A 27,514-nucleotide genomic window follows, 5' to 3' on the forward strand; every position below is an offset into this window, starting at 1 on the left:
GTGATCAGTCGAGTATTCCATTTGTTTTGACGTGTTTAAGGAGAATTTTGTAAACATGGTTCTCTAAGATCTTTGCTGGGTAGGGGAGGTTGGATATTGGTCTGTAGTTGGTTGGGTCTTCTGCACTTTCTGGTTCCTTTTTTATCAGAGGTTTAATGTACGCTGATTTGAATGAGGATGGTACTATTCCTGTTATAGGAGATATAAATTGCATATAAAGTTAGAGGAGATATAAATTGCATACATGTACAAAATATGCACTTCCTATACATATAAAAACTCACATAGAAAATCAAACCTCACCAGAATTGCAGTTTTTACACCTATATGCAGTGTTTAAGAGATGCTACTTATGTGCCATACACTCACGTGCCACACACTCATGAGCCATACACTCATATGCCACACACCATACGCCAAACAGGCACACGTCACACACTGAAATACTATAGACTTATATGCCAAACACATACAACATAAACACATATGCCATACACCCACAGGAATTGTACAAAGAGAGTAAGGTAGAGAGCAGACGAAGGGGGGAAGAAAAATGAAGGAAGTTGTTGGAGGAGAGAAAGGTCAGGAGAGTGGAGTAAGGAGGAAAGAAAGGATTTACAGGTGGAGGATGAAAGAAAGAGAAGGAGAAGGAAGGCATTGAATGAAGAACATTGAAGACTGAGGAGGAGGGTAGATGAAAGCATGAGAAGGGGGAAGGAAAAAGTAACAAGAGAAGAGTTAAAGAAGGAAGAAGGTGGTGGGGGTGGACAAGGAGATCAAATGAGTTTCCAACACTAGCCACGTCCTTAGGACCAACGATTGAGAAGGTGCTTGAGTCCTAGACCCGGCCAATGGGACCAGGGCTGAGAAGCTTCCACCATATCCGGGCTGAGAGAGATGACAGTCTTGTGGATCTGGTCCCAAAAACTGTTAGGGGCCAAGTCGTCAGAGGACTCAAGCAAAAATTGGAGACAAAAGAGAGCATAGTTACGGGCTAGCCGGAAGCCATACACCAGATTATGATGGAACCAGAAAGACCAACAAAGACCCTAAATCAAATTAGTAACAGGCCAGAGCGTGGCATCCTAAGATGCCAAGCTAGGAGGCCTCACTTACCTGCAGGTGCAGTCCTGTCCCTCACTGTGAGGCTCATGACATATGCAGTTTGAAAATGCGCCTACGACAGACGGGGAAGAAATAGACTGTCATCAACAATCCAATTGACTACCGCACTGAAGAAGCACTATGCGCTAAGATGAGCAAGCAACAGGAGAGGTTGCAGGAACTCTAAGTGAATTTGTCACATCTTGTCAGTAGAACTCAGCCCTGGCTACAAACTGTAGTAGGACTTTTGACTCATGACTGTGGCCCTTATCCCAAACTTCTTCTGTTTACCTCAGACCTTCCACGCTGTTTTTTAAGACCTGGTATTCTATAGTGTTAATCCCACTCAAGTAGTGTGTTTAATAAACCTTACTATTTTGTATGGCCTCCAGGGTGTCTAAAGCCTTTGTTGATCTCTCAATCTGCGACTACAGTGAATTGGATAAGTGCATAATACCCAGGGAATTAATGTCCATACATTAGCAGAAATCATCCATTAAACATTAATGCCATCATAACAGAGCTTGGACCAACAATATTCAACACCAAAATAAGAATCACGTGTAAAGGCCTTAGAATTAAATGTTCTACAATTATAAAGGAGCCACAATATTACAAAGGGTCATGACTAATATCCAAGTAGAAAAAAGAAAAAAGATTACACCTCATTACAAGCACGGTGGTCCAAACAAATGGACGTATGTGCCGTTTTACTACACCACGTACTACAGTTTTGGCAGTGAGGTGGAGTATTTTCCTCAAGCAAAAGGCTACAGGAAAATCAGCTGAATTAATGCAGGTGGAATTTCTGCTGAACTCCCTAGGTCATGGGTGCACAACATACGGCCCGCGGGCCAGTTGCGGCCCGCCATGCTCTTTTGTCCGGCCCGCGAGGCACAAAGACTTTCCTAATGGAGGGCGGCCCGCAAGCAGCATCTGCCGCCCTCCATTAGGAAAGTCTTTGTTGTCTTCCGGGCCGGACAAAACACTGGCCCTCATTGGCTCAGCACACATGCACCACGTCGCTCCTACGAGCCACGTAGTGCGTGTGTGCTGCACCAATGGAGGGCCAGCCCTACGGCTGGTGTGGTCCATAAGGGTTGATGCCGGAAGGCATTTCAGCCTTGGACCACGCCAGCCGTAGTACGATTCCAGCGACTTCCAGCTTACCTGCTTTCCAGCACGTCTCCGGTAAGTGGTCTGTTTGTGTTTGTGTGTCGGGTCTGTTTTGCTGTATGTTTGTGTGTGTATGTTGGGGGGGGGTCGGATGTGTATGAATGTTTGGATTTGAATGTTTTTTGTGTGTATGTTGAGATACGGGGGTGTCGGATGTGTATGAATGTTTGGATTTGAATGTTTTTTGTGTGTATGTTGAGATGCGGGGGTGTCGGATGTGTATGAATGTTTGGATTTGAATGTTTTTTGTGTGTATGTTGAGATGCGGGGGTGTCGGATGTGTTTGAATGTTTTGATTTGAATGTTTTTTGTGTGTATGTTGAGATGCGGGGGTGGGTGGGTGTCGGATGTGTACGAATGTTTTGATTTGAATGTTTTTTGTGTGTATGTTGAGATGCGGGGGTGGGTGGGTGTCGGATGTGTGTACAAATGTTTTGATTTGAATGTTTTTTGTGTGTATGTTGAGATGCGGGGGTGGGGGTGGCCTAGGGACTCCAAGAAATTAGGATTTACACTGCCTAGCAGCAGTTGTGATCCGGCAGCAAATCCACCGGGACAAGTGGCGGAAACGGTAATTCCATTTGGTGGTATTTCATCATCTTTACCACCGGAATACCACTAAACCTGTAATGCGGCGCTACCACCTAATTATGAGTTGTGATCGCATGAGATCGTATGAGATGTTTAGTGCATCAAAAGTACTGCATGATTCCATTTTGATCTTTGTTTATAATGCGCAGCAAAGCCGACGTAACTGAACCTAGGGGCACACAAGCATACAGACGGTATCACCCAAAAAACCGAATGCAAAGATTTCGAGATGGAAAAGTCAGAGATTTTTTGGCCGAATGTTTGCGAATGTTTCGCACATTTCTATTACAAATAGGTGAGTTAAGGTAGGGGGAAGTGGCGGATTGCAGGGGAGGGAGGTCTCCCCCGCATTATACTTTAAAAAAGTGCAAACAACCAAAAATAAGGATGGTAATTTGACCCAAAAAAACTCTTTTCTATTCCACCTCTAAATATTTTTTTCACATTTTTCATGTACATCCCTACAGAGGGCCCAAAGAACTGAAGATGTCCCACAATGCAAACTAGAAATTAGAGGAATGGGAAAGCCTTTAGCGCCACATCAAAAAGAGCCCCTGGTTTATGCCACGGACCCCGGATGGTACTGCATTCCAAAATTAAGGGGCACTGACTGAGATTCGGCGAGTCCCCCCTAGTTTGATAAACCTTTCATGAAGGGAAACACGATGGTTTATGCAGTTCTAATTTGTACGACAGATAGGGTGGTGCAAGCCCATGGATGAATTTTATCTTAAAGGATATTCGACAGCGCATAGGAATTGAGTCAAATGGGCCTTGTCATGAGTTGGGCGGTATCCCAGTGTTAATTTTGCCAGGATACCGTCCAACGCAATTAGCATTACCGCAAGTTGACTCGGCATAATTTGTGCCGGATCCAGAGTTGTGGGGGGTGGGGAGGTGGTAAGTCCCCATTCCCATTGGCTCCATTGTACCCAATGGGTTTGGGGGTGCTATTACCGCCAGCGGTAATAGCCCTGAAAATGGCCTTGAAGCAGGGGCATGGAGGTGAATGTCCCGGAACATAGGGATGGGTGGAGCAGTAAATGCAGCAGTAATAGCATTGCCACCGCATTTTATCGCTCCGCCCAACTCGTGACCAGGCCCAATAAATGTTAAAGAGCGGAGACAGGCTCTTTTTTAATCCCAAATATAAGAGGGTTCTGCCAATTCGGGACAGCCTGTAGCTATTGTAATTGACAAGCTTGTACACCTGCACGCAATGCACTCGTATATTCTCATTTATAATTTTCAGAGTTGTCACCCCTGATGCATGTTTTTCCTTGGATAAAATGGGAGAGTTCTTTGGAGTTGGCAAAGATTGAAAAAGGAATTCTTGACTATCATACCTATTTGTGTTTTCATTCTCACACTTGTTTGGCACAAAGCTGACAGGTTTGTACTTATCTAACAAAGGGAGATTGAAGTTCAAAGTGTGTTGGTAGTCGTGGGCACTCATTTGCATTTCCAAGCAGCTGGTGAAGATCCAGTAGCATCATCTCAGTTTTGGAGGCTTTGAGTTGCAGCCCATTGTGTAACATCCACATCCATTGCCATTCAAGCAAACTGACTCTTTATGGAAATCATCTTCACGCCACCTCAGGTGAACTTAGTTGTCGTCTCTCAATGAGTGATAAATGAGGTCACATTCTCTAAATATATTGATCAAAGGATGGCACAGGTATAAAGATACAGCTGCAGCCAGGATCCCTGTGAGACTTCCCAGGTGATGAAGGTGGGGGTGGATAAAAAAAAGTTCCTAGTCTAATAAACAAATTGCAACCATTTAACTGTGAAGGTTGGAATTCGTGCCACTGAGGCTCACTTGTCATGAGCAGTTCATGGTCCCCACCAATGTTCCCTCTAAGATGTGCGCATGTGCGCTTGCCCAGGTTGCTTCTGGGTGCCGCTCAGAAGATTTTTTGCAGCGCACACAGACAATTCCCAGCTATTCAAAAGGATTTAATAAGGTACTAGCCACAACAAATACCTGACATTTGTTTTCTCTTAAAATAACAAACTAATCTTGATATTCTGGTATAGCTCATTTGTGCCCTACCATACAAGTGTGACCTAAACAACCTATAAACCCCAACAACAGAATCCACCCAGATAGGTTTAATATCTAATATGAAAAAGTGGCTCCATGAAAAGCAGAATTTTATCAAGATATGCCTAGACACATTAACCAAATAATGCCCCCCACCCATGACTTCTATACGTGTCTCTACCACGCTTTTACCTTATGCCCCCAAAACACGTTTAGATATCATCGTAGACTCTTCCTCTCTTGGCTCTATGAAAGGTTACCAGACTTACCTACATCCACTTGTTTTATATTTGTTAGAATATGAATAACGTTCAATTGCCAGAATTTCTGTTCCCTATGATGCTTTACCAAAAGCGTCACCCACACTATGTAACCGAATTATCTGCCAAAAATTGGATACTGACTGTCAGTAAGCCGGCTACTTGGATGTGTAGCCTCATACGATGCATCCTCTTCTTTGTACATATGTCACACAAGTGCTTTTCAGCTGAGCCCTTTTAAGTTAACACATTATGAAACTCAAATATACATTTTGAGTAGACAAATGCCATGCTCAGCGTCTCCTACTTTGGCATTGCTAACATTAGCCTATAAGTAGAGAGCAACATTGCAATATCATTTTCTTGGCCTGCAAGGGATAATGGGTATGGACTGTGCCTGGCATTACCCTCACTTTTTACAGTGCTCTGTCAACTACTATTGGAGGATATCACAGTAGCCGGGGGATGCAGGGTTACAGGTGGAAAGGCAAAGGAGAATACTCTTTGGTGATGAACAAATCAGCAAAGTTGAAAAAACAAGTCAAACGTTTCGGCAGTACAGGGAAGGAAATGTGTTTTGTTTGCTAAGGAGTAGGAAACACCTTCTGTTTGTATCTATGCTCTGCTGCTGAGGGATTTTCTTTTCTATATAATCATGTGTCCTTCGTTTATTTACTCAAGCGTCCAGCTGCAAAGTATTTAAGTTATGGCAATGAATTACAGAACAGGGGTCCCTGGTTACAGAAGAGGGCACTCAATCTTTTGTACCGCTGAGCATTGCTGCCATTAACTTAAAAGGCATTTATATGTGATTTACTTCCACTGGGCTCAATAAGAAACCTAGTAAGGCTCTTGTTGAATTTTGTCTAGGCTGTGGTGAAGAAGGGAGGGCAAAACTATAGGCTGTATTATGAGCCCTGTCATTTTACTCCCTATGTCAGACCTGCAAGCAGGGCTCTGGTAAGATTCTGCTCCTTACTTGGATTCAAATGATTTTTCAGGGAGTAAAAAAGTAATAGGGATATTTTATGCTTAATAAAATTGATTCTTTCCTCTTAGAATTTCTCTTGAGATCAGGCAGCAATCTTATTAGAGTTTTTTCCTATGCCACTGCTCCGCTGGTGACTATCTTGAAAAAATATCAGTGCATCTTTGTGGGTAGAAGCAGGGCGTATGCATGTATTCATTGTTTCACATTTCTGTTGGGCACATTTGCCTGTTTTTATGGAAGAAAAACTGGATGGTGTATATGCCTCTTAGCTGTAAGGCTTATTTTGAGTAAGTGTTGTCACAGGACAACGTATAGTGGATAGTAAGCAGAGGCCCAGGAATTTTGACCATCAAATACTGAGGGGCAGTTATTCTGATGCAATTATCACCATTACACATTATCTATCCTTACACAAACTATGAATGTTCTCTTGGCCCTTGAATTACTTCATTAAAGTGGCACATGAACTCCTATTGGCATGTTTTCTAACACATTACTTTTAGTTGCCATTATTCCATCTGTAAATATTGTATTCTGTCTGAATTTGTTGACAGCCACTTCAATTATGAAAAACGATATTTTTTTTTTGTATTACACACAAGTGTTTTTCCAGTGGCATGACACACACATTTTACTCTGCACAGGAGTACTTTTGCTAGATACTGTGTCAAATCTTGAAGTCTTGGACTAGTTGATGAGTTGTCTTCATAATTAGATATACATTTTTTTTGGCCTATGTGATTGGAAAAAGTGCTTGAAGATGCAACTTTTACAAAGATTTGTAAAAAATTGCAGTAGATGGAAAGCAGAAATTCCTTTCCAAACTCTATTCAGAGACAGTAGCTCACTAACTACGCATGCTCACAAAGTGACTTAACTTATTAGTCATTTTCGCCCATGGAAAATAATGTATGCACAGCAGCCAATCGGTTCCGCACATGGAGAAAAATAATTAGAGGGACTCCCCACTGCCGAGAGACCAGACATCACCCAAAAGAAGAGGGAACCATCATTGGGAGTCACCATGATACCTCGTCCCAAACTGTTTGCATAGCAGACCTAGGGCCTCATTGCAAGTTTGGCGCTGCAGGAAAAATGTAGCACCTCCACTTTACCTTAAAAAACCAGCGAATTTACCCACAGGAATTCCGCTGGCGGTAAATCCACCAAATATCCCCATGGAGTCCAAAAAAGGATAGTTACCACCACTTTTAATCCGTGGTAACCCCACTGGACCAACTGGCAGTAACCATAATTGAATTTGGCTCTAATTCAGCAGAATTACCACCAAATTTGCAATGACAAGTTTGGCGGTGCGGTAAAAAGAGACGGTAATTTCGTTACCGATACTGTTCCCACACTGCCAAATTATAATTTTAGTGGATTTACTTCCAATGGAATTTGCATGTGGTAAAACCACAGATTTATTGAGGTGAGATGTGCCGGATTCACCTCTAGATTGTTGCTGGAGGTAAACCCTCCACTTTACCTCCACAAATTGGTGGATTTACCATGCAGTAATTCCATCGGGGTAAATCTGCCAAAAATCCCCATGGAGTCTTATTGTTAGGGAAAATTCTCAGAAATGTGCTAATTCCGCTCTACCTTCGAGACCCCCAGCACTTTTTCTGAACTTTAGAACTTTTAATTTATAACCTGGAGAGAGTGAGACCTTTTTCCCACTCTCTCATGTATTTTTCTGTGATTTGTACTATGTGCTTCTTTTGACTTTGATGTCTGACAAACTCCAAAGGCATCATATTTACACTGTGACACAAAGCACCTTCAGTGCAGTGGCACTGGGAAGTCTCTTAGATTTCCCAAGAGCTGTGAAGTGAAATTGACTTTACTTACATTTTGTAACTTTCTAGACAGAGCACACACTATCTTACAATAGGGTGCTGGAGGGGTTACTTAGTTTCCACTTTGTCTAGTTTCTCATGTAACATTTTTATGTTGCCCTTTCTACAATTAATGACTGTTGGCAGTGGTTTACTTTTTCCTACCATTGTGTGTTTCTACCGCAGGCTGCAAATGCAGCTGCAGTAAAGCACCCAATGGTGCCAAAATGGCCCTGGTCTTATTTTTTCACCATTTCTTGTTGGAAAAGTCCTTCTTGAGATTTACTCTGCACGCCAAACTAGGTTTGGTGCCTTTGTTAATTTTGTCTCTGGTGGGATTCATTGGTAAAGCCCGCCGCTGGCTCCAGCATGTCTACAAGGGGCAGGAAGTGAGGGAGGTTCCCGTAAATGCCTGTGCTTGATCCCCTATGGTTAAAGGAATGCACCCAAAGGTGATTGGCTGGCTAGCTGTCCTTGGAGGACAGCCACCCTGCTGTGTGAGTGACAGCTAGGCTGCGAATAAATGGGAGAAACCTGAATAAAAGATGAGGCTTTTTGCTTGGAAGGAAGTGTCGACATTCCACTGGATGAAGGAATCCGAAGAAGAACTTGGAAGAGGTGCTTGCTGCATTGCTGCATTGCTGAAACTCTGAATTCGCCTCAACTAGAGAAGCCCTGCAACGGACGACTTCTCCCCTTGGGTTGGTGGAACCAATCAACCCTAAAGTGAACTCGTTTGGACATCCTCTCAGAGCTGGCTGTACTTCCATTGCTGCTGCAGGAACCGAAGTGCGAGGGAGAGAAACACCAGACTGAGTGCATCGCTTTTAAGTCAGACCCGAGCTCCAGGAAGATCCCCCGGACTCCCTCGAAGCAGGACTGACTAAGCCTGAGCCACCTCAATAGAGTGCTGGACCCCAGATGCAAGGAAAGTCCAGAGTGGTATCCGAGAGATCACAGTGGTGCTATTTGCTATAGACGTGAGGAGCTAAAACCGCAAAGTGCCGCTTAATTGAAGTTTGCCCATTGCTGCTGCCAACCTTCAAATTATAGTGCAGGAATCCCCAGATGTCCTCCGTCTTGTCCCCACGACTGAGGCCCAGGAACAACAGGATCTGCAGAGCTACACAGGAACAGAAGCCAGCTGAAACCATTTCTTCTAACCAAAGGTACTTTAAAGTTAAGAGGACTTACCTCTTGTTGTGTAGCCTTACTTGCTCTCAGTTGAGACTTGTCTTGGTTGCACTTGCAGAGTTGCTTGCAGCTTTGCCCCTCACAAGCCTCCCAGCTTGTGGCCCTTCAGTGATTTCATTTCTACAAACTTCTAAAAACATTGTGCAAGACGTTTTACTTACCTGCAATGAGATCTACAGCTCCCCTAGACTTTGCTCTACTAACATTGGCTGTCCTGGCTCCCTGAGAGACTCTTCTTACCTCTGACTTTGTGCGTTTACCTTTCCCGCAGGAAAGGGTTAATTTACTTTGAATTGGAGGGTTCAAAGAGTACTTACCAGTTTATGAATTATTTGTTAACCTTTGTTTTATTCCCCTATCTAACCTTTTCACCAAACTCAGTATTGCTCTAAATGTACCAGTGATAACTCAATGGCCACAGTGTCCTAGCTATTTAGGTCACCTGGGGGTGTAGGAAGTGTCTGTGCCCCATCCCCAATGGGTAGCATCTGATTAGAGAAACTAAGTGTGTGTTTTGAAGTATATTTTTAAGTGTTACATGTTTTGCTCCCTTCTAAAGAAGACTTATTCAACTGACTGTTGAATAAATTAATAATTGTTTAATAAAGAAACCTTGAGTGTAAGAGTTTATTTGAATACTTGTCACTGTGAATATCTGTGTAAAAACCCTACTGCTCATTATGACCCCTCTTGAGTTAAGCCTGGCTGCTCAGCCACGCTACCAACCTGTGTAGTACAGATTTATGCCAAAGGTTGGCATACCTATTGCTAGGAGGACAAGGTTGGTCTAGCCTCCCAAAGGGTACTAACACTTATGGACTCCATAAATGGTCAGTTACCACCCCTACCAATCCCGTCGTAACCCCACGGGACCAAGTGACAGGAACAGTAATTGAATTTGGCGGTAATTCCACCAAATGACTGGCAAATTCGTAATGAGGCCTTTAGACTCATACATTGGACAAAGCCTGACATTGGACGAAGCCTGGACTGGTAAACGTCGTGGATTCCCTGCTTCTCCATAAACGTCTGCAATTGAAGGCTCCCACTTTTTCTAAAACCTTTACTGGCCATGGTAAGCTAGCAATAGGTCAATATTTATTTAGAATAGATGTATCTGGTGTCTGTTTCTTCAAGGAAGCTTAAATCTCTCTTTTCTTTGGTACTGACGGCGCCTCACAAGCCTGTGGTATTGCATTGCTAAATTTGGATACAAAAATAGGAGCGACGAATCTCAGCAAGCTCCTTGGCAGACAGTGCTAGGGGAACATCTTCTGTTCTGGTCTGCAGGAAAGATGTAATAATCCGCACATTGAAAGTGTCATTGTCATTTCGATCTATAGATCTGCAATTTTCGATGTTCAACTGAGCTGCACATTTGCACTGACTGGTTCCAAGTTTGGGGCAGATTGAATCATCTGAAAGAGTTATCTAGGCTTAACATCGGAGTTTTGAATATTGTTCTGCGAAAGGCTCTTTTTGCCTCACTAACTGGTTCATAAGGTCTCTTGGAGCTTGGACTTGCTCAGAGCAGTTCCGCATTCATTCCATTTTCTTTCTTGGCTGTGGCCATTTGCCTTAGCTGTTGTGCAGCAAAACAGGGTTAATTTTTTTTTTTTTTTGCAAAGTCTGGTACATACATTTGGTGCAACCTAAGTTCTCCTGTGATGTAAATATCCACCATTTCAAATTAAAAAAATAGGAGTTAGTTAAAAAAAAAAAAGGAGGTGGCCCTATGTGTCATGTTCATAGGAAGGTCCTAGGGGAAAACAAATTTAAATAACGGAAGAGGACATTTCACAATTGTAGGCATTGACCACTTCATAATGTGAGTCCTGTGACTTCAGATCCCACTTGTTCCCTGCGCCCCGCCAGCATGTCGTTAATAATTAATGTTTATCTTGTAATCTACTCCTGCCTCCTGGTGCTTGCTGATCATTTCCTGAAATGCAGATCTGCACGAGGCGAAAGAAGCAGGGTGAAACGTGTTATTTACTTTGTCAATATTATAATATATCATGTATATTTAAATCTATTTTAGCGTTAGGATGACCAGATTTAAAATGTAAAAAAACGGGACAGGGCAACTAACATAAAAGTAGGACTAACTCTTGAAAGTGGCTGTCAAGGAAGTGCACTTCAGTAGCGTTTGGAGAAGGGGGTTTAAGTGCTACTGTTCAAAGAAACACATATTATAATTATTCACAAACTAACAATATCTTAATATGAAACTGCAGCATTTCTTCTGTGCGAGATTGTGCATTCCTGCCTGCCAGCTATGAAACTACAAAAAACCGGGACCACTGCAGTTTCCAATGGGAACATAATCTTGAGAAAGGGGGACAGAGCCCCAAATACCTGCACATTCCTGACAAAACCGTGACGTCTGGTCACCCTATTTATCGTGGCACTTCAGCCTGGTTTAGTCTGAGGCTCGGGCGGCTGTTAGGAACATGGCACATTTCCCTCCAGACACAGTCATTTGAGAGATTTTGAAAAGGGTGGGACCAAGTGTTGAGAAGGAGTTCAGCTCCAATGTGCCCCCCCCCCACACACACACACAAAGTACTTTATATTGGAATCACCTAGCAAATATTTCACTGGCAGAGGTTGATGTCTATGGGCTTTTCATAAGATTTCATCTTAGTGCAGGCACTGTTTTTCCCCCCAAGCATGATTTTGCGAAGGTCCCGACTTTGAAGCTATGCAGAGCTGCACGTTTTTCAATTTGTTCAACACACCAACTACAACGTGTTATTGCTCTTACTATTTGTTTAGTGGGCGAAGTTGCCCATCAATTCTCTTAGCTGCTAAAATTCATTGGAAATATATATGTGCGTCAAGTAGTTAAAACAATACAGTTGTATTAAAGAACAAAGAAGCACAATGTGGCGTAATGACTACTGGCCTGCAGGAGCACAGGGGTGAGTAGTAGTTTCTAAACTCATACTTAGACTCACACTACTACTAAACCAGCAGTGATATCAATCATAAAGGTCAAACAGGCGCAGCCAGATAGGTATACTCATTCACCTCTTCAAGGGCAGGCTATTCTCTACAAGAGGGGTGTGAGCCAGCAAAGAAGCGAACAAACAGCAATAGCTTGGTAAATTCCAAAATTAAAGTCCAATCAAGAGTCTATAACAAAGAGACGCCCCCTCCCAGATCTAACCTAACTACCTCCCACACTTGTCTATGCATTGTCACTACCTACCAATCCACTCGTAAGGTGCCTAGAGAAAGCATACTATGTATCTGCCAACCGTCTATACTGTCCTGCTGAGGACCATCCTTAATCTACTTTGTACCTCATACCCTACCATGCCACACACTTCTCCCCTAACAGTGACCAGTGAGTGGGTTGCATCACTTCATAACAACCTCCCCAGAATATTCATCCCGGATGCCAGACCATGTAGCCTACATCAAAGAAACCTCAAACTCCGTGCTAGACTCCCTAAAATATTCAAACCAATGGCCAAATCCTTATGTAATCCCAAAACCAGTACCTCCAGAAACCTGGGCCAGCAGCCCAAAACCAATAACCCCCACCACAAATACACATCCAACCAGCCCACATCCCCGAACAATAATCGACCCCCTCAAGACACCAAGATCAGCATTAAAGGTGCATTAATAAACGCCCGCTCCATGGTAGCCCATGCAACAGATATAGCCAACCTACTTCAGCTAGAAAAAATGGACTTCCTCGCTATCACCGAATCCTGGCTCCACTCAGCAGCAGGCCCAGCGATCATGCTCACCATTCCCGAGGACTACACACTCCTCAGAATGGAAAGAACTAAATCCTGAGGTGGAGGTCTTGCCATAATCGCAAAAACTAGCCTTCCCTTGAGACTTGCCACTTCACAAAACTTCGATTCCTGTGAATTTTTGTCAGTCAAATTACCCATCAATATCACTCAAACCCTGACCATCCACCTTATATACAGACCACCTGGCCCCCTAGGATCCTTTGAAGAAGACCTAACTAACATGTTATCAGACAACTTAAAAAACTCCTCACAATGCTTTCTCCTGGGTGACTTTAGTTTAACGACCCAGCAGACCAAAATGCCTTGCAAATGAACGATTCCCTTGCTGAACTTGGGTTTACACAAAAAGTGACTCTTCCAACCCATATTAAAGGAAGGACTCTCGACTGGATAGCAGAGCACAATTGCCAAACTTCCATCACGTCCATAACGCCTCAACATTGGTCTGATCACCACTTGATAACCTTCTCCCTAGAAGCCATACCACCTCTTACCCCCGATAACAGTCTAGCTCCAGCCATCCCTACCAGAAATAAAAGAAATATCACAGCTGAAAAATGTATTCCTATGATCCTTCCCAATCTGAACTCCCTCCTGGCCCTTACTGACCCCTACACACTAGTAGAGGAGTACAACAAAATCATGATCTCTTCATTAGACATCATAGCACCTCTGAAACTAAGAAAAAGCAAACCTAAAAAACACGTGAATACCTGGTTCTCCCCCCCTCCTAAAATCTATCAGAATAGAAAAATGCAAAAGTGAACAAATATGGAGACAAGATCCATCGGCCACCAATAAAAGTAACCTCAGCAAACTAGCCACACGCTATAAAAAAGAAATCGTTCTTGCCAAACAATCTTCCTTTAATAAGCGTATCACACAAGCTACTTCAAGCACTAAAGAATTGTTTACAATACTTAAAGAAATGGAAACTCTGGTCCAAGCCCCTGACACCTGTCTGAAGGATAAAACCTGGTGTTCCAGTATCCAGAACGCCCTAGCCAACAAAGTCGCAACCCTCCAAGTTAAAATTAACAACAAAAAAGAATCCTTAGACCTTGCATCCAAGATCAAAAAACCTTCCTTGCCACTGGCCCCTCGAATTCCGCTACCCCCTCAACATCCCCCTCCCCGTTTCAACTTCAATAAAGTATCCATCTTAGTGGTTGAAAAAGTCATCCTCACACTCAAACCTTCAAACTGCCAAGACGACCCTTGCTCAGCTCAAATCTTAAAGGATGCCGTGCGTGATCTCTCCCCATTCATCTCCAAACTCATCAACGCCTCCTTCACAATAGGTGCCATCCCTACTAATTTGAAACAGTCTTGGGTTCTCCCTTTACTCAAAAAACCTACACTGGACCCGTCCATACCCACCAACTACAAACCTATCACCACAGTCCACTTCCTCCTGAAAATTCTAGAGAAGGTAGCTTGCCTTCAAATACAAAAATACTTGGAACGCAACCACCAACTAGGAGTACGCCAATGAGGTTTCAGACCCCAACATGGGACCGAAACTGCCTTGATCGATTTAAAGGCACAAATTGACGCCCTGAAATACAGTGGAAAGGCAGTCTTATTGCTTCTTCTTGACCTCTCAGCGTCATTCGATTTAGTGGACCACAAAATCGTGTGCAACCACCTGGACTCCCCTGCCCATTTCTCACAAGAAGCAATAGGTTGGATCCAATCTTTCCTAGACAACAGGACAATGCATGTCTTCTCACTGAGAGCAGCAGCCGACCCCATTCCTCTCACCTGCGGAGTGCCACAGGGCTCCTGTATGTCCTCCACATTGTACAACATTTTCACAAAGCCCCTTTGTGACGATCTAGATGATCTGCATATCACCTACACCAACTACGCTGATGATACCCAGATCCTCATTCCGTTGACGGGAGATTACACCAAGGGTTTGGCCTTTGTGAATAGAGTGTAACTCATCATCCAGGCATGGATGGCCACCCACGGACTATGCCTGAATAATGACAAAACGGAAATCCTCATCCTCGGTACCCCTGCCAATCTCAACAAACTCGGCCATAACTATTCCAAATTCAGAATAGATGACAATAACATCACAGTAGCCAAGGAAGTCAAAACCCTTGGCGTCTTCCTTGACTCTACCCTAACCTTTAAAAAACAAGTTAATTCCATGGCCTCATCCCCGTTTTATACATGCAAGCTAATTGGAGATGCTAAGCCCTTCCTCTCCTCTAATAACTGCATCAACCTTGCAAGAGCAGCCCTTGTCTTGTCCAAACTGGATTATTGCAGTGCCCTATATCTAGGGAGTAAGAAATATATCACTAGCAAAATCCAGATTCTACAAAACAAAACCCTGAGAGCAGCCCTAAGCATCCCTAAGAATGCTCACATATTTGATATTTGAAGAAACAATAACTGGCTATCCACCAAAGACAAAATCCTCCTAAAAACAGCCACCATGACTCACAAATGTCTCCATAATAATGCCCCACAATACCTCATAGCTAGAGTCACGAGGCAATCTTCCAACCGCCCCACGAGAACTGCCAATGCCAACCTCCTAACGGTGCCTAGATTTAAACTCACGAAGACAGGTGGAAGCAGCTTCCCGGTCAAAGCTGCCCAATACTGTAACTCCCTCCCACTGCCCTCACTTCAGGTCTACCCTCACCTCAGGTCTAACCTCATCCACTGGATCAAGGATAACGACCTCTGACCAGACCGTTACCATGCAATCCTTCCTCTGGCTCAGGAGTACATACTGGACTCTTTGGTATGTTTGGTTTTATGCACTGTATTATGTTGTGTATCCCGCCTATACGTGTAAAATACTTAATCTGTCTGTATCATGCCTAAACGTGTAAAATGCATAATTTGTCTGTACCTGCACAGCACTGTAACCTAAGCTGAACAACCTGCTTGATGCTTATTGTGCCCTGATACCGTCAGGTCTGGTGCGCATTACAAATATTAAAACAAAACAAACAAACAAACTAACTAACTTTAACTGAACTAAAAGGACAAACAAATTATACAAAACACTAACAACCCACCCCTGCAGGGACGTCATTTAGAGGTTACCAGGGGGTTGCAACTGTGACCGCTGAGGTTTCCCTTGCTACCCCTAAAAAACAAAGTGCCCTATTTATTTTTTTTTTTTTTTATGCAAACTCCTGGTTTGTGGCCGGCCAGCACCATGTGGCTCTTTGCTTCTGGAGTGGCTGGCTTTCTTGTTCAGGCCTCTTAAAAAAATAAAATAAAAAAAGGAACAGGGGTTGTACAAATGTAACAGTTTCAGCAGTGACCCTAAATAAGAAAGTATAGGAATACCAAATAATGTGTCTTTCTGGAATTCTATACAATAATCGTTAGACTCATTAAAGGTTTATTTCAGACACACTTCAGGGGGTGAGTCACTGATTTAGTCTGGTCTTAAACACCTCAACTCAGCCTTTCATCCTTCTGAGGTTGATAAATTAGTACCAATACAGGTTGGGTAATATTGTATGTATATTTTTTCTATCTAAAGCGCTTAAGCGTATGTGCTATATAATAACACATAATTATCATTTGGCCATGGATGTCTGCTTGCATTCACAGTAATTTGGTAATATGACCCTATACACAAATATCTTAATGATACATATAGCAATCTATTCATGTATGAAATGTATATCACATTATAGTGATATCGTAACCATATTTGTGTATTTAAGAACAATGCTATGTGATGCCACTTCCTGTTTTGTCAAGGGGTGAAAGGTTGTGTTCCATCGCTTCGTGTGATATCATTCAGGGCGGGGTCAAATGACATCACTTCCTGTGATGTCATCAGAGGTCAAGGGTCATGTGATGTCACTTCCGCTACCCCAGGCAGTTCGTTGAAATTACGTCCCTGGGCCCCTGTAAAGAAATACGCAGAGAGTGCAAACGTTTTAGGAAAAGGGCACACTGGATGTGAAGAACAGGACTCTGCAGGTAAGCACTTTTGCAGAAGTCAACAAGGTCATCGTTATGGACCACATTACAAGGTTGGCGGTTCAGGAAAAGAGTGGCTGTAATTTCATTTTCCTCAGTTTTCCTGCATTGCCAATATATTTTGGTGGGTTTACCGCTGGTGGTATTATTGCACGCGAAATCCAATGATTTTGAGAGAAAAAGTGGAGGATTTACCCCTAGCTTGTTGCTGGAGATGAATCCTCCACTTTACTACCAGAAATTAGGACATTTACCGTGCTGCCATTCAACTGGTGGTCAATCTGGCAAAAATCCCCATGAAGTCCTACTGACTCCAAAAATGGGGAATGACCACCACTTGTAATCCTGTGGTAACTCCACTTGACCAAGTGGCAGTAATGGTACTTGAGTTTGGTGGTATTTCAGCAGATTTACTAGAAGAATACTGCCAAACTCATAATGAGGCCCTATGTCTTTTAAGGTACAAAGTGAAACTTATAATATCACCATGGTCCATAGAACAAGGCCAGTGGTATAAACTCACTGTAGGTACTATAATATCTTCTTTCAAGAAATCAACATTGTAGAACCAGGCTTATAATAGCTTTCCAGTGAGTCAAGTCATTTTTGAGTCGGTTGAGTTGGCCTGGCACGATACAGAAATGCAGTACAAATCAAGAAGCAGCAATGGCTTGAGGAAGCTTGGGACAAGCCACAGCGTTCAAATCCACACGGTTCGAAGCCTAATAAGAGGATCAATGTGGTGTTTCAACTCAAGCTGTGAGCTGTCTTGACTGGGTTTAACACTGAACAGCTGTTCAGCAGCGGCTACAATTCGAATTATGGAGAAGCTTGTAAACAGGCAGACAATGTTGAATTGGGGGTTTCGGAGGCGCTTGATGCACTTTGAAAAGTAGATTGCCAAACGCAGTCCCATTTGGTCTCTGGAGCGGCTTGTAGGGTCTCTAAGGCACTAAATCAGCTCGCAGCGATTTAGTGATGCAAGGAGAGCCAGTGGAACCTTGCTTTGGTCTTGGGGTGCTGTGAAACCTTGTTGGAGGTCTGCAAGGAAAGTGGAGTCCACCTACTGCTCTTCCCAGCCAGAAAGGATGCCAGGGATACTTTTAGGTTTGCCACTTCAGCGGGCAGAGTCCTGGGTACCAGTCCACCAGCAACAGTCAATCTTTCCAACAGCAGGTCACTTCAAATGTTCTCCTGACGCTGCTAGGGCGAGGTCTGCATCTTCCTTGGAAATCCTTATATTTACCCCACTGGCAGCGGACATTGGGCAGTCTTTACCTCAACAAGGTTCCAGTGAAATATTGTAACAAATTCCAAAAGAGGAACCATGAAGTCTTTCTGCTGCGGAGTGCTGCAGCAAACCCAAGCAGCACTAGTGGATGCTGCTGCTGCTCTTGCAACATTGCCATCTGAGTCAGGAACAGCATGACCATCTTGAAAGTCTCCCAATTCTTGCGGAAAGTCCTGATCATCCGGAACAGTATATGTATGTGGAAGGAAGTGCGGATTCATCCTCAGCATGGTTCGGATGTCTAGATTGCTGGCTGGCGGACGTGTGCCTCTGTCTCCGAAGCACATTCAGAGTTGATACTGGAGGTAGGGCACACTAGGTATTTGATTACCAGCTGCTTAATGTTGGCCACTGCTCCATTTTGCTGTGCTGATCAAGAAAACACTTGTGTATAGGTGCGCTATAAATAAAATAGCATATCATATCATATCAAAAGCGTATCCTCTATAGTATGCTGCACACTGTCTCTGAGATGTGTTCATGCATTTCCTCCGCTGTACTTCTTGATATGGGCATTTGTTCTGTTTGCTGTGGCCTGACTCCAAATTTTGGTAACCAGTGGTTTCATTGGCACATAATTCATATACTCATACATTATTGAAAAAGCATTGTGGTTCTGTTTCTCTTCCATCATATTAGATCAGTAAAAGCACATAACCAAAAGCATTATTTTTAAATTAGTAATTTTGGTGTATTTACATTTTTCTGTATGCAGGGTCAATTCCTCACAAACAAAATCCCTCTGTTATCATATGATATGGCATTTATAACGCGTTTCAAGACGCAACGCTGCAAGGGAGGGGGAACAGAGGGAAGACAGAGACAACGATCCTACTAGGCCAAGTGTCATTCAGATCGCGCAAGTGCAGGGGAAGGGGAAAAGTGTGGGTGGGAGTGGGTATGGGGACGGTGCAGTACATGGGATAATAGAATAAATAAAACATAAGAGAAGTACGGCCAGCTGGGGTAAGGGTAAGGGCAGACATCAGGTGTAAAGTGCTGGTGGGGTCTCTAGGGATACAGAAAACAGTCCCAAAGTGCAGGGGTTTCCAGGGAGGCAGTGCGGATGTGCAACTGGCAGGGGAGGGGACCTGGGCCCGAGATCAGAGGGTGGCCAGGTAAGCAGTGCAGTTTCAGCCAGGAGTTCAGCAGGGAAGAGGAGGAGAGAAAGCAGAGGCAAAGAGTAAGGTTTTGAGGTGTTTCCGGAACCCGAGATGGTTCTCCTGAAGTTTCATGGAGGCAGGGAGGCTGTTCCAGAGGGAGGCCCCAGCTGAAGAAAGAGATCTACCACCAACTCGTTGCTTGGAGAAGTGACTGACCCTGAGGGAGTTGGAGGCGGATGAGCGAAGAGCTCGAGATGGGAGATATTTAGGAAGAGATAGTTGAAGGTATTGAGGCCCCAGGCCCCAGACTGCCTTGTGGACAATGCAGAGGGTTTTGAACTTAATCCTCCCTGTCACTGGGAGCCAGTGCAGAGATTTCAGTCCTGGAGAGATACAATCTCTGGGCTTGAGGCCAAGGACAAGTCTCACAGTCTGTCTTCCATGTCTGACACCGGAGTCTTTCTTCCGTGTCTATGACACAACATGGACATCTTGCAATGATCACCCTCTCCAACCTGACCTTTTGCCTTGTCCTAGAGGCAGGGCAATCATCTTTTGACAGCAGAATGTTAGATGTGGCAGACCTGATCCGTCATATTGTACCGCAGGAAATGTTCAGAGAAACAACAGCATTAAAAGAGTTGCTTGCTGGCAAAATGTTTTTGGTATGGCAATTGAGGTAGTGGGTGCTCACTTCCTTAAAAGAAGCCCATTGTGCATTGATGCGCATATAGTCTGTTGTTGTTGTGAAGATCTGCTCTCCAACCTTGACTCTAACATTCCCTCTGTCCTCATCCTCCTCGATCTCTCTTCTGCCCTCGACACGGTCAACCATACCATCCTGCTCAACCGTCTCTGTGAAAACCTGGGTATCTCTGATCAGGCTCTGGCCTGGCTGACCTCTTTCCTCTCAGATCGACCCTCCCACGTCCAACTTGGGTCCTTCCTATCATCTATCTTCCTCTCTACCTGGGGTGTTCCCCAGGGGTCTAACCTCTCGCTCTGGCTTTTCAACCAATACCTGGCAACTCTCGCCCACTGCATTGCCATTTTTTGCTCAAATTTCCAGTGCTACACTAACAACACTCAACTCATTTTCAGGCTGCCCTCTGCCACCTCCTCTCCCTCTCACATCTCTGATTGCCTAACTGCCATTCAAGATTGGTGTGCCGCCAATGATCTTTGTCTAAATGCCAGCAAGACGGAGATCCTCTTCATCGGCACACCTTCACCATCCTTTCCCCTCACTCTCTGGCCGGCTTCCCTTGGTCCTCCTCCTACCCCCACCTGCGAGGCTAAGAACCGCGGGGTCATCTTTGACTCCACCCTTTCCTTCTTCGCCCACATCTTTGAGGTCACTAAAAAGTCAAATTTCCTACTTCACCTCCTCAGAGGTACTCAGCCTTTCCTCTCCTTCCCCAAGAGGCTCATGGTATCCCAAGCTCTGGTTCTCTCTAGGTTGGACTATTGTAACAGCCTTTTACTAAATCTACCTGCCTCTACTCTCCGCCCTCTGCAACTAATCCAGAACAGGACTGCAAGACTTATCCTTGGCCTCAAGCCCTGGGATCGTATCTCTCCAGCTCTAAAATCTCTCCATTGTCTCCCAGTGGATGCAAGGATTAAATTCAAAACCCTCTGCATTGTCCACAAGGCTTTCTGGGGCCTGGGTCCAAAATACTTACAGCTATCCCTCCGCAAATACCTCCCCTCTCGAGCTCTTCGCTCCTCTACCTCTAACTCCCTCAGGGTCAGTGGTTTTTCAAAGAAAAAAGCTGGGGGTAGATCTCTGTCTTCGGCTGGGGCCTCCCTCTGGAACAGCCTCCATGCCACTCCAAAACCTGAGGAGAACCATCTCCGGTTCCGGAAGCACCTAAAGACCTTCCTCTTTTCTTCTGCCTTTGCTCCCCCTCTACCCTGCTGCTTTGTTCTCTCTTGGCACCGTGCACCTGGCCACCCTCTGTCTTCCGGGCCCAGGAACCTGCTCACCCTGTCACCCTCCCACACTGCCTCCGGGCCACCCCTTGCACTGGGGTCTGTATCTGTACCCATACAGCCCCCCCCCTTTTTCTTCCTGCACTTATCAGACCTACCCTGTCTGCTTCCTTAAACCTAGAACTTGCAAATTGTGGGCTGCACTACCACTGTTTGTTGCCTTTACTATTTATTTATTGTTATTTATCTGTTTCTCCTCTGCTTCACACTTTCCACTTCTCCCCCCTTCATGCACTTTTCCCCTCCCCCGCTCCCATGCACTTGCGCATTCCCAATGTCACTGGGCTTAGTAAGATCACTGTTTTGTTCTCCCCTGTTCCCCTCCCTTGCCTTGTCACGCTCTGAAACACTTGTGTACGAGCGCGATAGAAATAAAATATCAATCCATTCAATTGCCTATAAACTGGTCCACATGTCCATTGTCTCATGCACAGTGAACTGCACCGGTGCTTTTACAATTATAACTGTTTATTGTTTAAAGCACAGACCTAGATCAAGAGCAGCAGAGTGCTGTACAGGGTGTGGGTAGCCAGCATTTCGGCTGGCATCAATTAACAGTAGCGCAGTACTGTGAGTTGTGGTCTGTAAGTACGTCTCTGTGTCCATTGGGATTAGTCCATAGTCATTTGTTGAAAAAGCCACGTTTTTGAGAGATTTGTGAAATTGGAGAATTCTGGGGGCATTCCAAGCCGACACTGGGATCAAGTTCCAAAGGGTGGTTACATGACAAGAGAAGGATTGTGTGCGGGTCCTAGCTTTCCAAATGAGTTGTGATTCGCACTGGTTGGTAGATTTACTGCTCGAGGAGCATGTGCCATCAGGTATATCGAATTTAGCCACCAGGTACGCTTGTGTGCTACTCATGACTGCTTTGTAGATGATACATGCAGTCTTGAACAGTATCCTGGCCTGAAGAGGAAGCCACACGCTGCATCAGTGGAAAAATATGTGGGCGGCAAACAGCTTCAATGCATTCCTGAAATCCTTCAGTCTCACCAAAGAATAAGAGTAAATTTGAACTGCCAACATTTTTGGCCATATCCCCATGGTAAAAGCACATGAAGGGATGGTTTTCATTACACTTTGAAGACTTGGTGAAAAGAGTCTTAATACTGTCGCGTTTAAGAGCCTGTGAAGGTGTGCTGGCAATAGATGCGTCTACCTAGCTCAGGAAGTGATGACCGTGGATGAGAAGGGATGACATCTCTGTGTTGCCGACAGTGTACAGGGTGCATGACGTCCTGCTTGCATCTGAATCAGGATGTGTTCCAACAGCTTCTTCACCATCATCACCTTCTTCCTCTACCAGAAGCACAGTCCCTTCAGAAGAGGTTCCAGCAGCCGACCCACTTTTACTCTGTTCCTGATGAGCACCATAATGTGTTCCTCGCTTCTGACAATGTGCAGCTTTTTTGCAGAGTCTGCAGATTCCAATGTGGTAATTGTTCTTATCAATGGTAGAAGAACCCAGGCCAGTTATGTGCCCTTTTCCACACTATCAAAGTCAGTGACAGAGCTTCCTGTTTTGGCAGTGGTGCTGACAGATTCAGTAGTAGAGATAGAGGAATCCCACTCCCTGACTGGTCTAAAACCTCTGTCCGTTGCTTCCACTGTACTCATGTACCTGTACTACTTGCCTTACTGAGGTTTAATGCATTTTGTCTTGGGTAAAATATGGCTATAATGGTTAACACGGGCACTATTTTCTTTGTGCTGAGATTCTGTTGCACAGTCACACCTGCAGTCAAATGTCCAAGGGTAACAGCACCAACATGGTTACATGTCTTTATAACAACACGTTTTTATGTAGACTGCATATATACTGAAAATGTTATGACAAAACATAATGATTTTTTGGGGGGGTGCCCCCAAACCTCAGTTTCCCACCCACTTTTTTGGGGGGGTCGCCAAAAACCCCAGTTTCCCACCCCTAAAATCCCACTGCAACCAGTTCCCCACTAGATGTAACCCTTTACCCCACCCCATATACATTTCCGTTATGTTTTTCGTTATAAAGGTTTTCTTATATGTGCCTGTCTACATAAAGGTTTCGTTATAAAGACTGTATACCCACCAACATTATTATTGTCATTACTAGAGTGTGTCATCATTTCTTGCATCTTCCTTTTATCAGGATCTCCATAGGCGCATATAGTGTCACCAGCATCAATGCCTGAAACGGGTGATGGGAAGGAATGGCTCCTGTCGGCTTTTTCCTTACTTTCATTAACATACCCACCATCTTCTGAACGAATTACCTTCCCTGCAAGCACAGATGGGCCTCCTTGCTTCTTCCCACTGCTTGCCCCACCTCCTGTGTCTGCACTTCACCCCCTACGCTTGTCTCCAGCACTACAGCACCCAGAAGGTGCATCTGTTTTGCACCATCATTGGCTCAGTAGCACTTCCACCTGATGTACTCCTGATTTAGATCCCATGGATCCTAGTAGTTCTCTGCCCATCCCTTTGCTTCTGCTTTCTGCCAATCTTCTTGAAGTTACTGTTATTGCACAGCTCCAGGAGTCTCTGGAAAATCAGCATTTGTGGGATCCCCTGCCTGCAGGTTTTAGATCAGGGCACTTGAGTCTGGGGTGGTGTTCACGGTTGACAATATGAGAAACATGATAGATGGCAACAGTGTCAGAGCTTCTATTGTGTGGGAAGACACTTCTGCCTCCAACACCATTATGCGTTCCATTCCCCTGGGAAGATTACCTAGATTGGGGATTAGGGACATGGCATTGGCAAATCAAATATTGAAACACATTTTGCTTGTACCTCCCTTCTCATCCCTGCCTGTAGGTATGGGTTGTGTGTTCCCCAGGGATCATCCCTGTTGCCTGTCTTCCTTTAACCTGTATCTACAATCCCTGGATCTCCTACTGAGAAGATAAAAGATGCAATCATTTTCTTACAGTAATGATTGTTCAGTCCTTCTACAACTTAAAGAAGACGATGACACCATATCTCTGAGCTTCTCAAGATGTTGGTCCCAGGTTTAAGTTTAACCCCAGCACAAATTAGATCTTGCTATGGTGTACTAATAAAGTCCCTGGAAAGAATCTGTCTGGCCAGTTTATGCGGGCCCTCAACCTAAAGTCTGTTTCCGTAGTGAGCACCCTTAGGACCCTAATGCATAATCATTTCATCTTTAGGCACCAGATTTGAGGAGTCACTGAGGTGTAGTTTTCCAACTTCCTCTGTTCAAAGGGACTTGACATCTCTTTCCCTTCTCCAATTGTATACATCTAGACAATGGGCCTCATTACATGCATGGCGGTCCGGGAACTACGGTACCGGTAAGCATGCCAGTACCGTAGTTCCCGGACCGCCATACTACGTGTTCTGCTTGCGAGTGCCGTTTCACCCGCCAGGTTTCTCCTGGCAGGTATAACAGCACCCGCGAGCAGAGCACGTCAGATGCACCGACACAACTCTGTATGTGCCGGTGCATCCGACCTCCCCATCCCCATTCAGCCCTATGGGGCAGAATGCTGATTGGGAGGCCCTTGATTCCAGCACCCGCAAATGGGCAATTATAGGGTCCGCCGAGCTCAGCATGACCCGGTTCTTGCTCATTCGCGGGTGCCGGAAAAAATGCAACTCCGGCGGCAGCCGAGCCCTTAATAAAGGCACGGCTACCGCCAGAGTTGTAATGAGGCCCACTGACTTCTGCAGTAGACCTTTCCTATGAATTTGGATACTTTTATCTCAGACTGCGCCATGCTGCTCATTTTCTTGCAGGTGAGGACGTTCTTGCTTGTTTCAGCTTGTTGCTTGGGTTCCATTTTTAATTAGGCTTCTTAGGAGGTTGGGCCTATCTACTTATAAGAAAACAAAAATATGTGTGCATTTTTGTACTCTCAGAAGTCAGGGTTTGTTATGAAAAATACTTATTTTGAGGAACATATAATAATATTTTGCATTTGTTTATAAATGTATACATAATCCCATGAACATGACTGGGCTACTGGACCTGGGTGTAGCAAAGGTTGTGCACAATTTTGTGAAATTGTGCGCTAGTTCAATTTTTTACAAATTTGACAGTCTCACGATTTTATTTCTCGCTTGTGATTTAATATTCTATAAACTATTACTATTGCTTTCATTATGTCCTAATAAAGTAATATAAGAAAAATAAAATGAATAGAAAATAAAATGATTAATCAAAATGAGTAATGAAGATTAAAAACAAATAAAATGATTAATCAAAATTATTAATGAAGATTAAAAACAAATTAACTATTATAATATATAAACCTATTACACATAAATAATCAACATGAATCAAAGTAGCAACAATTAATATGAAATACATATGAAATGCAGTTAACCTTAATCACAAGTAATAATCTAGATTAATAAAACAAATATATTTAAAAAATAGGAACAAATAAAAAATAACAATGCAAAATAATTACTAATCAGAAATTATTAACAAGATTAATAAAAATGGTAATTCTTAATGAACAATTACAATATCTATACAACCTGAAAGTAATCAGAAGTAATAATCGCAATTAAAAAATGGTTTGAAAACTAAATTAGTAATAGATAAACAATAAAATAAAATGAGTAATCTCAAATAATTATCAAGATTAAAACCAAAATAACAAAATAACTAAATATGATTATACGAAAAGAAAATATTATTACAGAATCAAAGTTATATTAGTCACAATTATTTGAAATATAATCCTAAAATGAATACAAAATAATGAATAACAATATTGATATGTTTTACTATAAGGCGCACACACTCATTGAAAGTAAAATTGCAAAAACATTGCAAATGATAAAATGTCAGATGGATCACATATACATATGATAACATGTTTAGATACTTGCGCATTTAAAATAAAAAGTCCATGATTTACATGTTTTACTTCTTTCATAAGGTTTAAAAAATTCTCAAACATGTATACAAATGTGTTGTTGCACGTTTAATCATTATTCTGCTTCTAATAATCTGTATGTAATGTTGTACTGGATTTGGAACCCCCTCGGGCCTCCTTGTGTTACCTAAAATGAGAGGAAAGTGCCTGGCAGTGGCTGTCCTATCAGTCCACTGAAAAAAAAAATAATAAACAAACAAAATGGCTTCTAGTTCCAGCAGCTCCACTCAAGGCACCCTCTGCCTCATTCCCCTACACTGGGCTCTTGACCTAGCCGTCTACTACCCGTCCCTCTACTTCCCCCTGGTGCAGTGAGTTTAGTACCCCCTGCGCCCCCAAGCAAATCATAAATTGAAAAGAAAAGATCACATTAAATAAATTTTTGTATCATCATACCTCCTCCACCCCCACCATCTATCGCTCCGAAGAAAAGTTTAAAAATATTGTCTAAAAGTTCAATCAAATAAACAAATTGAATATGAGGAGCTGGCACAGGCTCCTCGCCCACGCGACTTCTGGCTGGTAGCAAGGTTATCAGGTTGGGTGTCTGTTGTAGGTGATGCCACATGTCTACCTAAGAGTTGGCACTATGTAATTCATACACACCATTGGGCATGGTGTCACGGAAGGAACGTAACTTGTCTCATTTGCACACACTGTAGATTGATGGCTGAAAGATCACTGGCATTGATCTGGACAATCCTCCAGACCATTACTGTTCAGCCAGTCATGTCATGAGCGAAGGAGAAAAGTCATGTGCAAATTAGGCTCGGTCCAACTCCAGAAGAGTTTGTCCAGCACAAACTGCTAGGTCACGTGCCTTATGCACAAGACCACAAGCAACCCAAGGCATGGTTCCTGCTCATTGGGCATTTTAGGTGCGATGAAGCTTGAGTCTCCAAATATTTATTTTATTTATTTATTTTTGTTATTTATATAGCGCGCCTAACCCAAGAGCATCTGGGCGCTTTTCTTACAGGTGATGTTTACTTGGTTACGTCTGGTTACCGGGTTACCTCTGTACAAAATCATGAGCATATGTTAATACAGTTAATAGGCAGGTAATACCTTACTTACATTGTTACATGGTGGCGTCCTCTAGGGACTTGTGACATTGCATTATTTACAATTATATGCAATATACACAAAGACATCTCTGAAAGAATAGGCTAGTTACCCAAGCATTGTGAAAAGAGGTGTGCTTTCAATTGTTAACGGAAGATCCAGTAGGAATCTTGGGCCCTAAATTGGACTGGCAGGGAGTTCCACTGTTTACTG

The sequence above is a fragment of the Ambystoma mexicanum genome, chromosome 2p (genome assembly GCF_040938575.1).
Source record: "Ambystoma mexicanum isolate Mex_15411 chromosome 2p, UKY_AmexF1_1, whole genome shotgun sequence".
In the NCBI taxonomy this organism is placed as follows: domain Eukaryota; kingdom Metazoa; phylum Chordata; class Amphibia; order Caudata; family Ambystomatidae; genus Ambystoma; species Ambystoma mexicanum.